The 14,939-nt window shown below is 35.4% G+C and overlaps 2 pseudogenes; both read right to left on the minus strand.

Moving 5' to 3' along the window:
* Nucleotides 1–2,795, minus strand: LOC148588045 (uncharacterized; annotated as a pseudogene).
* A 564-nt stretch (nucleotides 2,796–3,359) lies between these two features.
* Nucleotides 3,360–4,575, minus strand: LOC148588046 (uncharacterized; annotated as a pseudogene).
* Nucleotides 4,576–14,939: the final 10,364 nt, after the last annotated feature.

Genomic DNA, 14,939 nt, shown 5'->3' on the forward strand with positions numbered 1-14,939 from the left:
CTAATGGCCAACCATTTGTTCAATCCAAGTCATCATCGATATCAAATTATCAATAGCATCCTCTCCCTGATAGCCACTAACTGCAAATGATAAAACAAACAATCACAAAACAATATTCTAGAATATTATCAAATCTTAATCATTGAGCAACGTCACTATGAAACAAAGGTCATCATACTCAACAAATTCAGATTTATTTCTACACCCCCAACATATTTTCGTGATCAAAGCAAATGGACATCACATTCTACAAGGACCATAGTGGTCCATCTCACAATACCAAATACTTCAAATGCAAAGCTCTAACTCACATCCACCACTAAACCAACCATGATATAAACCAAATTCAAAAGGATTTGCAACATCATTAATGAGAATAATTACAACATATCCAAACTCTAAATTTAGAAGTGCACATATATATAGGGACAGTTCTAAAACCACGTTGACCATTAAAAAATGTCATTACCTGATCTACTATCGACCGACGATCTAACAATCGCACAGGGTGGGGAAGCTCTGTTTGGCACTCCCTTGTATTGAGTCACCTTGGGCGCAGAGCTCGACTGCATCATTTCCTCGAGCTGGCGAAAACGGGCCTCAAACATTGCTGTTATTTGGGCTTCCTTTTCCGTAAGATGCGCAGCCATTTGAGCCTCCTTTTCAGCCAACTGTGCATCTTTCGCAGCCACCTGCTTTGCCACTTGTAGAGCTACCCGCGCAGCTGTCTGCTCCCGCTCTGCGGCCAATAGCTCATCCATCTGTGCCTTATGCTGTGCCCTCTCCGCCTCAAGTGGTTTGTTAAGAAGTTCTTGTGAGACCGCGAAGTGCCCGGTGTTCTGTGACTGTGCCTGTGCCTGTGACGGTGTATAGTATGAGTGTATGGTGCCCCGCACAGGTAGAACATTCGGTCTAACCTACCGAACCCTACCAGTGTACTCAAGCTTATTTCCAATTGCTTGGGCGTACGCATCGTTCGGTGCCCACTATACCATCCCCTTTGTCACACTCGACGATGCTACAGGGTCGGTGGATATAAGCTCCTTCATCCTCTCCTGTATGTTACATTAATTATTGGTGCGTCATACAACTGTTAATCGCAAATAAATTATCACATATATAAGCAAAACAACATATGAAAGGTGAGTAGCATACACATCTCTTCTTGACTATGTCATTTGGATGTCAATCATCCTTCTTCTTGTGTGTGCGGATGTAAGACTGTGCTCGTGTAGGAGGAGTGCCCACACTTACGGTCTGCCCAAAAAATAGAATATACAGATATGTTTATATATATCAAATGTTTACATCTATAAGTATAGAGTAAATTACACACATACCTCCTTATGCGTCACCCTGGCGTAACTCTTCGACCCGGTGCAATGGGGCGTATTGTTCAATGCTCGCAAGGTCTTCATATGCGCAGTATACTCCTACACAATTAACATTCTTAATATGTTAATACTAATACAATTACAATTAATGAAACTATACAAAATTATAATATAACTCATGACTTACCTGGTTCTTCTTACTACACCATTTATCCAACAAGATCTCCAAGTCGAAGGGGTCGTACTTGGAAAGCCTTTCTTGCCCCACTCTTGCCCGTACGGTGTCCGTAGTATCGTGCAGCTGAATGGCAAGATCTTTTTTTAACTCGTGCCTCCAAGTCCTCAGCTTGGTGCCCATATCTCGAAACGTGTCCTTCTATTCAGCAACCATATTGCACTAAAGGGAATGAAAAAGTCTTCCTGCACAAGTTCAAAATTGATAAATTAAAAAAACCAAAAATATATGTGTATATGTATATACGTATAAACACACATATATATGTACAACTTAGAGCGTATATATATATATATATATATATATATATATATATATATATATATATATATATATATGCATTAGGAGTGTTTGACATAATAAAATACACATGCTATTGTACAATATCTAGTTAAAACATACCATTAAGGTGTCCCATATATCCTCCTCCGTACGCTCCAGTACCTTCGTCCAATCGTCCCGTATTCGGACATAATTTTCGCTCCATATGATCTTACTGGTCATTCATCTAGACCTCCTAGTGCTAAATCCTATGGGCTGCCATGAAGTATTGTACTCAAGTACAATCCTTTTCCCGGCGGGGACCCATGGCAATCAGTGCGAGTCGTTAATGGTGAACACCTCTAAACAGGTGTTTCCATCTGGATCGAAACCTAACAGATTAATAATTACTGATGTAAGTTATTTCGAATTGAATACTAACTACAAATAATTAAGACTTGTATGTTTGTATTTTGGGCATATACACTTACTTATCGTCCGGACCTAGTGAGGGCCTAACCGGCCGACGGGAGCAGTGTCACTGGGCTACGAATCATCTATGGCACTTGTCCCACCAGTCATGTCTTCTGGGGTTGTGTCTCATTGTTGTTCGTACTTGCGCTAGGTTGGCTATAGAGTCGCTCCACATGGCCATGAGAGCTCAGCCCTAACTCGTTGCACATCGGCCAGCAAGTTGGATGAAATGATGCATCTGTGTCGTAGGGAGACGAATCAGGCCGATACCCCATCTGGGCCGAGCCTGTCAGACTGTATGGATTAGGGATGGGGATCTCCCCTTCCACATCACCTGAAAGTAATAGTCGACACCCGTCCTGTTGCCACATAAGCTGAGCAACGTCTTGTTGCTCGCTATCATCATGGTGGTTCGATAGAGACCCATGCGACATAGACTGCCACATTGAAGACGAGGGCCTCAGTCCTCGTGTCTTCCCCCTAGTACTCATGGCAACCTGTGAAAAATAGCACGCACCTAATTAATTACGTATACAATGTATGAAATATTCGCTACCATATGTAAAATGACTCATATATTAAAAATAAGATATGTACCAGATTTTACCCAATGCACAAATTAATTAATTAATTAATTGTGTTGATGTATTGTGTAGTGAACAACTACCAATCAATATACTTTTATTCAATCACATACGTTTGGTTTGGATCTAAGTCGGGTTTTGGATCTAAGCTCTGATGTATTCGATATGATCCTGTAGATCATGATCAATATTATTGGTCAATAGGAGCAGCTCACATTCGTGGTAGTTGGCACATGCATCATGAGGCCCTTCACCTTGACCAACGTTGGATATGTTTCTAGGTTTAGTCCTTACAGCGCAAACCCAATCTAGGTCCCTATCATCTTGTACGTAAAATACCTTGTCAACTTGTGAAGCTAGCATATACGGCTCATCAGTAATCAGCTCTCTCGTGTGGACAAGGTTTTTGAAGTTGACAAGTATTATGCCATACTCGTCCACCTTGTACCCCTTGTCTCTCGTGTTGTCCACCTAATCACACTTGAACATAACGTACTTAGTCCTATTGTAGTACTCAATCTTAAGTACTTCTCTTAACATCCCGTAGTACGTTTCACCATCAACAGTCGGCACACACACCCCACTATTCTGAGTCCTCTTTCCAGCATCATATGCAATAGTGCGAAACAGTCTGCCATTAACCACATATCTATTGTATCTGACTGCTGACTCCCTCGGACCTCTGCAATGCATTACCAATTTGTCACCAAGTTCCTTCCTGCATAAATCGTCCAATCGATCGACCTGCGAATATATTACGTACAATAGAAAACGTGAGGTTAGTTTCTTTATTTGATTTGAACCAAAAGCAAATATACTCCGACAGTTCTTTTGTTAAACATCACATTAGTCTTATGTAGTTACGGTACCACTCGCAGAACAACTCATAATGTTGGGTTTCCAATTGATATTCTTTTGTTCGCCTCTTATTGCATGATCGTCTATGCGTATCCATGTGCATTCTACAATTCGAAATTAGTTTCATTATAATTCAAATCTAATGGTACAAGTTGATTGAACATACATATGCCAGTGAGGGACCTCGACTTACGTCCGCAATTGAAGGAACTCGTCCGAATTAAACATAATATACCTGTGAATCAGTATCAATGTGATTTGGTCGAGTCCGACTCGTGTTCCATGTCCCTTTGAACCATCCGGATTTATTTGTATCCTATTGTGAAATGTTGGTGCGTTATTTAAATATTTCAAACAAAATGTTATCAACTCAGTTGCTATGTAACCCTCCGCAATGCAGCCCTCAGGAGCCGCTTTGTTGCTCACATTAGATTTGAATACTCCAAGGCCCCTAAATATGAACATCGATCAGTCAATCAGTTCAGTTAGTAACTGTCTTGTATTGGAGTGAAAAATAAAAATCACGAATATCCATAAACAAATTTTCCCTCTCTCTCGGATACATTCACCTATACTGTACCGGTCCATCGAGTCGACATTCACGGACAAGATGCACGACCACATGAACCATGCTGGTAAAAAAGCCAAGGGAGAATACCTATTCCATCTTGCACAACGTGATACAGACGTCACCTTGCAGTCGATCAATATCCTCTTGTGTCAATGTTGTTGAACATAGGCCCCTAAAAATTGCAGACATCTCAATAAGAGGTCTAACGACGTTGACTGGAAGTGATCTACGCAATGCAATAGGTAGAAGCTGTTGCATTGGTACGTTACTATCATGACTCTTTAACCCCAATATCGTACGGTCCTTCAGTCGTACACAACGAGAAATGTTCGAGGCATATCCGTCGGGCACCCTTACATTTTGGAACACTTTCAAAAAATATGTTTTATCATCCTTGGACATCGTGTGGGAAGCTTGTCGCATATAGGTTTTACCATTATCGCCAATGTAGGGATGAAGTGTACATCTCAAACCCATTTCTGGCAAGTCTGTGCAAGCTTGGAGGTTGTCATTCGTTTTCCCTGGAATGTCCAATATTGTACCAAGTATGTTGTCCATCACGTTTTTCGCTATGTGCATGACATTAAGGTTGTACTGTAATAAATTATCTTTCCAACACGGCAACCTAAGGAAAATACTTTTCTTCATCCACACTATCAGTATTTGTCTTCCACTTCTTTCCTCTTTCTTTATCACCATCTCTTCTAATTATCTCAGGATTTCATCTCCACTTGACACATTAATGGCACATTATAGTTCTTGGTTGCCGTCAAATGTTCTTTTGTTCCGCCTCCACGGATGATCCATGAGCAAGTATCGCATGTGCCCCATAAAACAGCATTTATGGCCATATTTTAACCAATTTGGACCTTGTCGAGTGCATACAGCAAGGAGATGCCTTCTCACCCCTAGTAGAGCATCCAAACAAATCTGCGTATGCTAGAAAGTCATTAATTGTCCATATCAACTGCACTTACAACACAAAATTATTTTTCTTTGAGAGACGTCATATGTGCGCACCCCTACATTCCATAGTTCCTGTAATTCCTCAACTAAGGGTTGAAGGTAGACATTTATATCCATTTCAGGTGAGCTTGGACCCGGGATAATTAGGGATAGTATGAAAGACGTATGTTTGATGCACATCCAAGGAGGCAAGTTGTACGACACATGCATTACAAGCCAAATGCTGTGGGATGTGCTGATGTTCCCAGATGGATTAAATCTATCCAAGATTAGTCCAAGCCTTACATTGCTACTGTCCGCTGAAAACTCCGAATGAAAATTGTCGAATGACTTGCATGCTTCACAGTCGGTCAGATGCCTCAATACGCCGTCCTTAGTGCGGCCTTCTACATGCCACCTCATATAAGGTGCAGTATGCTTTGACATAAACATCCTCTGTAGTCGTGGTATAAGTGGAAACCACCGCAACACATTCACCGGACGTTTCTTGCTCAACGATATGGGTTGACCATCCTCATGTAAATGAATTACATCCTTCCATTTAGATTTTCCACAAACGGTATATGAATCCTACTCCTTATTGCCCTTCCAAAATAACATACAGTCATTACGACACGCCGAAATCTTCTCATACCCGAGTCCCATGTCTCGTAGAAACTTTTTTCGCCTCATATGTATTAACTGGCAAAGTTTCATCACTCGTAGGCAATAACTGATTGATGAACTCAAGTAAAGACGAGAATATCGCGTTACTAAGTCCACCAATGCACTTCAAGTTGTACAGGTATACAGTTGCACTTAGTTTGCTATGTTTGGTACCAGTATGAAGTGGTTTCTCTGCCTTTTTAAGAAGGTCGTAATACTTTAGTGCGTTACCTTCAGCGGCTTCTTTGTTCACAATTTCTTCACCTCCTTGCACCACGACCTGAGGTTCATAATTCTCTTCTCTAACTTCGTACATGCCAGATAAATCACGCAACATTGCGTGCATGTCTCAACCCTGATTTGCGCTTGCACTCGCATCTATGGCCGGGCGATTCGAATTAGAGCCTGTACCAGGACCCTGTACATGCTTTTCACCGTGATAGTACCAGAGTGTGTATTTCGGCATTATTCCTTTACTCCCTGTCAAGTGGTCGAATACGAAATCTGGTCGGTGGCGCCGATTATTTCGACAAATCTTACAAGGGCAATAGATGAATCCATCAGGGGTTCTACAGTTACTAACTGCAAACTCCACGAACAATCTACACTCGTCTCTGTATTCCCTCGTACCCCTAGACTTTGTCATCCAACTCTTGTCCATTTTTTCTCTATGTACATTAGGAACAAATATATAAGACTTAAAAAATATAAACTTAATTTCAAGCACATGCATATATATAAACCTAATTTCCATCACATAAAAAATATAGGTTTATAATTTTTATGTGAAAATGTAACTCTCAATTAATTAACAAATATAATAAATATTTATGAATATATATGCATTTGTTATATATGGGGACCCTAAATAAAAGAAAACTAGGTTAGTTATTTAATTAACAAATATATCCAGTATTCATGGATATGCATTTGTTATATATGGGATAGTACCAAAGTGTGTATTTTTAACATTTGCCTAATCTAATTAATCTTGGAAAACCAAAAAGAAAATAAAATACTCAATCCAAATTTAAATGCATTTTTGGTGGAGACCCTAAACAAAATAATTCTAACTAGGTTATTTTATAAGGTTTTTCTATAACATCTACCTAGGTTCGTTATGAGAACCCTAAATACAATAAATCTAGCTTAAATGAAATTCTTTGGCATTAGTAGGTGATGACATTGCACTCCAACTTCTGAATAAGAATAATCTAGCAGCTTTAAAATTCATAATATCATGACATATCTAATAATCAGAAATTATTTACTCCAATATGATCATTTCTTTGTCAAAATGATTGCAGTTTCTTAAGGAGAAAAACTTCAAACAAACAATTCCCCCAGTAAAGGTCGAGGATGGATATGAAATCACATATAAAAAGGTCACAGCTGCACTGAGAAGGGCTGTCCATTTCTTTTCTGCCATTTAGGCCAGTGATGGCCATTGGCCTGTTGAAAATGCTGGCCCATTATTTTTCCTTCCCCCTTTGGTGAGACTCATAATTATTATCATTTTTTCTTTAATAAGTGTCATCATTGATATTCAAGTAAAAGTAATTTCCCTTTCAAGAAAAATAAATCAATCATACATAAATAAAACAAGATTAAGAGAAAATTAGTCTAAGAAGCCATGAGGAAATTTATAATCTATTATGTGGATTATTGACTTTCTGAATGTGAGACTAAAATGTTAAAAATTTATTGATATATTATCCCCAAATGTCGTCATCTTTGTGAGAAGCAGTAATCACCAAAGGAAATGTTAATTGGCAATCACCATCAAAAGTTTCTACCAGGTTTCTCATGAATGTGGCAAATAATTGATGAAGTGGGTGGCTTCTCATTTGAATTAATTGATTAATGTCTTTGCAATATTACAGAAAACTCACGCCAATTTGAATTTTTCTATGTAGAGTTTAATCTTGGCATGTGGAGGTAACAACTACTATAAGGCTGGCAAAATAGGTACCCAACACGACCCGCGGGTACCCGTTACACGATTAGCCTATACATAAACACGACTCGTTTAGCTAAACGTGTAACAAGGTCTGACACAATTATGACACGGAAATAGCCGAGTAACCCGACATGACCCGTTTACAATAACCGAGTCATATCGGGTAGACATGACTCAACACGACTTGTTCGCTTAACAGGTAACGCGGCCTGGCCCGACCCGACCCGACCCGCTAAAAACCCTAAACCCTAAATTTTCTTTTTTAAAAATAATTTGTAATAATAATACATGAATACCAATACAATTGGTAATAAAAACATTCACAAAATTAGCAATTTTTAACTCTATACATATTAAAATATTAGATAGTCCATTTCCACAATTCTATGTAATGGAATAACGATTTTAGTTTCTCTTTAAGGAGATTCCTTTGCTATGATGATCGGTCTATATGTTCTTTGTTTTACTGTTTATATTAAAATTCACACACACACACACACACACACACACACACACATATATATATATATATATATATATATATATATATATATATATATATATATATATATATATAATGGTGTGTATATGAAATGAATATGGATCAAATTAGATTTTCCACGACATTTTCATCATAGCAATAAAGAAAAAGATGAGAAAAAAAAACTAACAAAAACAAAATAATAAAGAAAAAAGAAACGAAAATCAAAACTACATCATCATTAGATTCATTACAAATTAGGTTCCCATGGGCCATTATGCCCGGTGTTATCCACTTGAAGTCTTGAAGGATCCATGATCTATCCTATGTAATCAAAGATATGAATTGTGAAACACTACAAATATGCTCATTTTTTGACTTTTTTTTTTTTTTTTTTTAACGGGTCTGGTGGGTACCTATTAGACCCGGTTAGTACTCGCTAGACCCAAACAGTAACCAGGTCTGGCGGGTCAACCCGCCGGGTAGACCCACCAAACACGAAATTAACAGGGTCTTAAACGGGTAGACCCGATTAAGACCTGAACCCGATAAGGCCAAATTCAATACCTGTTTTTTCGTATCGTATTCGTGTCGCATTCGCGGGTCGTGTTAAAATTGCCAGCCCTAACCATATTCTAGGCTTGAAGATGCTACATTCCTATCTAGAAACCCCTATAAACGAAGTATTCAACCAAAAACGAGGGGGAATTGAACGGGTCAATAAGCTAATAATTTGGGTAATCAAGGCTTTTGGAATGAATAAAACAAGAAAAATAAATCAATCATACATAAATAAAACAAGATTAAGAGAAAATTAGTCTAAGAAGCCATGAGGAAATTTATAATCTATTATGTGGATTATTGACTTTCTGAATGTGAGACTAAAATGTTAAAAATTTATTGATATATTATGCCCAAATGTCTTTATCTTTGTGACAAGCAGTAATCACCAAAGGAAATGTTAATTGGCAATCACCATCAAAAGTTTCTGCCAGGTTTCTCATGCATGTGGCAAATATTTGATGAAGTTGGTGGCTTCTCATTTAAATTAATTGATTAATGTCTTTGCAATATTATAGAAAACTTAGGCCAAGTTGAATTTTTCTATGTAGAGATTAATCTTGGCATGTGGAGGTAACAACTGCCATATTCTAGGCTTGAAGATGCTGCATTCATATCTAAAAACCCCTATAAACGAAGTATTCAACCAAAAACGAGGGGGAATTGAACCAATCAATAAGCTAATAATTTGGGTAATCAAGGCTTTTGGAATAAATAAAACAAGAAAAATAAATCAATCATACATAAATAAAACAAGATTAAGAGAAAATTAGTTTAAGAAGCCATGAAGAAATTTATAATCTATTATGTGGATTATTGACTTTCTGAATGTGAGACTAAAATGTTAAAAATTTATGATATATTATCCCCAAATGTCTTCATCTTCGTGAGAAGCAGTAATCACCAAAGGAAATGTTAATTGGCAATCACCATCAAAAGTTTCTGCCAGGTTTCTCATGCATGTGGCAAATAATTGATGAAGTTGGTGGCTTCTCATTTGAATTAATTGATTAATGTCTTTGCAATATTACAGAAAACTCAGGCGAATTTGAATTATAATATGTAGAGATTAATCTTGGCATGTGGAGGTAACAACTGCCATATTCTAGGCTTGAAGACGCTGCATTCATATCTAAAAACCCCTATAAACGAAGTATTCAACCAAAAACGAGGGGGAATTGAACCAGTCAATAAGCTAATAATTTGGGTAATCAAGGCTTTTGGAATAAATCAACTCATTGGCCTGGTTTACAATTGCAATTAGGTATATAAACCTTGTCGCATTTGGTTTTTGTTGACTTTAGCAAATATTATGTATAGCATTAATGATTTTGTTGATAGATGCAGGAATTATTAATTATCCGATCCAACTTGTGTATATATGCACCAATATGGAATTAGTCTGTCTACATAACATCCAGTGCAAATTATCATAAATAAAATAAATTTAAAAAACATATATTTGCATACCTAGTTTGAATCCCTCTCCCCCTTTTTGTGCGGACATGTCAAAAAAAAAAAAAAAAAACATATATTTGCATCCAAATTATCATAAATAAATCATAAATAAATAAATAAACACATAAATAAATTTAAAACATATAAACCGTATATATACATACCCAATCGGCGGAGAAGCTGCAACCGGAGATGGAGAAATTGAGGCCGGGGAACCACTGGAGATGAAGATAGCGACGACGAGGACGAACAGCGTCTGGCCGTTAGAGAGAGAGAGCGAGCTAGCCGGAGCGGGTGAGAGAGTGAGTGAGTAAGTGAATACTGTGAGATGGAGCGGGGGATATGCGCGGTGACGGCAGAGGAATGGGTGGCCGGCGGTGAAAAAATCATTGAGAAGGGAGGAGTTGTGCGAGCTGCGCGCAGGAGGAGGAAGAAAGAAGAGAGAAAAGGAAAGAAAATGAGCTGGCATGGGGATCCGTGGCCAAATCTAAATTATTGACGTGTCAACATGTGGCACGTCAAGAATTCCTGACGTGCCAGCCACATGTAGCACATCAAGAATTTCTGACATGCCACATGTAGCACTTCAGAAAAGGGCTGACGTGCCACATGTGGCATGTCAAAAAATGGCTGATTAATTAAAATAATTACCTAACTTAATTACCATAAATAGCTATATATGTTTTTAACCTAGCTAATTAATTATGGTAAGCTACTATAATTACGGTAAGTTAATTATTTAGTTAACTTACCATAATTATACTGGTTTTTAATTATAGTAATTACAATAATTAAAACACGTCTAATTATATATGGTAAGTAGTTAATTATTTAATTGGTAGTTAAGTTTTATAAAACCTAGCTAGCTACTAATTAACTATTTAATTTTTAAAAAGAAATAAATAAAAAGTGCCTCTTATATCACTTGATTTTTTGATAGTCCATGAAAGGTATATTTACCCTATAATATGTATATACTTAACATCTATAGCTAGCTAGATAGGTTCGGAGTTCACTAATTATTTCAACTAATATATATACGTACCCTAGCTAGCTATATATATATATATATATATATATATATGAAAGGTCTAATTAAACAAGTAGGATTAATTTCTAAGTAAAAATAATCAATGCATGTGAAGTTTTCGTATATTGTGAAATGCCTTAATATATATAAATTATAAGCCTATAATTCAAACACATTAAATTTTATGATTTTTATAACATTTTAATGGGTTTTAATATATATATATTACGGAAACAATAAAATTAATTACAATAATCATTATACACATAGCAATTAAATTTTGTTATTAATTATTAATTGTTATGGACATGAATTTTCTCCAAACCGGTATGGAGGAAATCTAGATTAAATTTAATGTGTCTTTTAAATGTTTATAAACACTTGGTACTATTTTATATGAGTTGGAAAATATTTCCTCCATACCGGTTTGGAGGGAGTTTCTGCATGTCCATTTGTTATTAATCGTTAATTTTTATTAAAACTTTTTTTATCAAATTTTTGTTATTAATTGCTATTAATCGTTAATTTTTATTAAAACTTTTTTTTATCAAATTTTTGTTATTAATTGTTATTAATAGTTAATCATTATTTTGTTATTAATTTTTATTAATCATTAATTTCTTTTTTAAAAAAATACATACTTTTTATTATTATTTTTTAACGTGTGAAACAATGGCACGTCAATAAGTATTGACGCGTCATTTTGACACGTCAATAAATATTGACACATCATTTTAACACGTCAATAAATATTGACGTGTCAAAATGACATGTTAATATTTACTGACGTGGCGGAATGGCACGTCAATAATTTATTGACGTGTTACATTAACACGTCAATATTTATTGACATGCTATTTTGACATGTCAATAATTATTGACGTGTCATTTTAACACGTCAATAATTATTGACATGTCATTTTGACACATTAATATTTATTGACGTGTGATAGTTTACCACGTCACTATATTAAATTATTTAAATATAATTTTTAAAAATTAAATTGAATTTAAATTTAGCAACGTGGCAATATTTGACATGTTGCTATTTCTTGACGTGTGGAATGCGACACGTCACTAAATATTGACATGGTACATTCAACACGTCAATAAAATAATTATTGACGTGTCACTTTTGTTACATTAATAATTATTGACGTGACAAAAGATGGGTTACTGTTTGCCACGTCAAAAACATACCATTTTTTTTGTAGTGGGTGTGTGAAATTTTTCTAAAGAGTAAGTTTTGTTTGGTTTTAGAGAAGCAGTTGGTGTTCTGAAAAGTGAATTGTTTGCAAAATATTTTAAGAAATGTTTATTTTTGTTCTTGAAAAAATAAAGAGACTTTTTCAAACCAGTAACAAATATAACTACAGATTCAACTAAGTTGTCCTACTGGCTGGAATCCTTAGGTTTTTCAGTAACCCAATGGTTCGGGTTGAATATTCTTAATTTTGTTCGTTTTACATTACTAGAAAATACCTTTTTATAGTAGTTTCCTCCTATTTGATTAATTAAACATGTATGTGGTTATAGACTTTTATGCCCATCTTTTTTACTTGGGTTTAATCTTGTAAACAAAAGTTATCCATAATGCCCGCTAGGGTTAGCTCAATAGTCGTCTCGTTTGGTCACTATTAGAAAATCGGTCACTCTTATAGACGGAGGGATCGTATATTCAAAGTTTACCCGAATAAAACTGGCAGCCTAGCTTATAGAGTTTCACATTATTAAAAAAAAAAAAAATATGTGGGGGGGGGGGGGGTGGGGGGGGAGAGGGGACTCCAATGAGACAAAATGTGAACTCCAAGTTCTGTTTTATAATAAAATTTTCAATAAATAAGAAATACAAGTCAATAAAAATGATTTTCCGATAAACAACAAATCGTGAAAAATAATTTCCTTTGTTAACAAACCGTGAGTTGTTTACTTTTAGCAAGTGATACTAAAACACATGCTTTTGTGCAGCTTTCCTAACTTATATTGTTTAAAAAAGTTAAAAAATAAATAAATTAAAGTAAAGTCCATTTAATCCTCTCAAACTATCATCCTAATGACAATCTATTCTCAAATTATCAATTGCTACAATTTACCCTCCAAACTACCAAAACAATAACAATGTAAACCCAATTTTAAAAAAAATGACAAAATTACCCTCACTAAAATAAAAATAAAAATAAAAATACTATTTTTTTTTTCAAAATTTAAGGGTATTTTTGTCTTATTGAAAATTGTATAGGGTTAATTTCGTCATTTTGCAAGCATTGGGAGAGTACATTGTCATTGTTTTGGTAGTTTGTGGGTAAATTGTCGTAATTGATAGTTTGTGGGATAGATTGTCATTGGGGTGGTAGTTTGATGAGGTTAAGACGTTAAGTGGACTTTACAAAAAAAAAAAAAAACAAAACAAAACAAAAACAAAATTAGAAGTGAATAAACACTATTCTATTAGCCCAAGAAAATATGGATATAATGTAATGTAGCATTTAAAATTACTCTACCAATATGAAAATATGACATTTTGGTAATCTTTTGAAGCATAACTTCATGACAGTGAAAATATGCCTTTTAGTAGGGGTAATAATTTGTGTTCACGTGTCGAGTTCGATTCATGTTGAAGCTGTGTATAAGACTATATGGCTCAACCATAACTCGACCAATTTAATTAAACGAGTTAAACCTCTCAACCTTAACCCTCTAAATTTGTATTGTGTTCGCGGATCATGTAAAAATTGTCTGTCATTATGTTACTTGTCAGATTTGAGTCGAAGCATTAGTATAAAATTAGATAAATCAATCTTAACTCGCCAAATTTAATTAAACAAGTCAAATTCCTCAACCCTAACCCTTTAATTTCTAGTTGGGTTCATTTCAAATTGGTGGGTCGAACTAGTTCTTAGGAAAAATGCCAAAATTATGTACCCTTGCGCAAAAGAAAGCCTTTAGGGAAAAGTTTCAAAATTGCCTTCTTCAACATGCTCTTCCCAGTAAGTGAGTGAAAAACTTTAAAGCCTATAAAATTATCATAAAATTTTAGATGAATTATACTTAAATTTTGATCTAATGGTAATTTTGAAAGCCACATTAACTTTAAAAGGATAAAAAGATGGTCACTAACATTACTCTAAACATTTTTAATAGTCATTTATTACTATTCTACTAACGTAGAAATCCTGACTTTGATGGAACTAAATTTTATCTAGTTAATTATATTGGAAGAATATTTTTGTCCCTTCAAAAAATAAAAAACCAATAATACACTTTAAATATAATTAAACGGATACTCTTCCCTTTCATTTTGAAATTGAATTTGTGTCATTTCCCGTAAGTGACTGAAGCAGCCATCAATGCATTTCTCTGTTCACATCCTCTAAACATCAATTTTCAACGATATTTACTATTCTGTTTTATATTTATTTTAAATGTGAAAAAAATTTGGTCGTCTCTCTCTGATTACAAAAATTCCATTCTCTCTCTGTCTCTCTGTTTCTCTCTCCATTCTTTTTGGTCTTTTTCGTACC

Source organism: Corylus avellana, chromosome 1 (assembly GCF_965113065.1).
Source record: "Corylus avellana chromosome 1, dhCorAvel1.hap1.2, whole genome shotgun sequence".
Classification (NCBI taxonomy): Eukaryota; Viridiplantae; Streptophyta; class Magnoliopsida; order Fagales; family Betulaceae; genus Corylus; species Corylus avellana.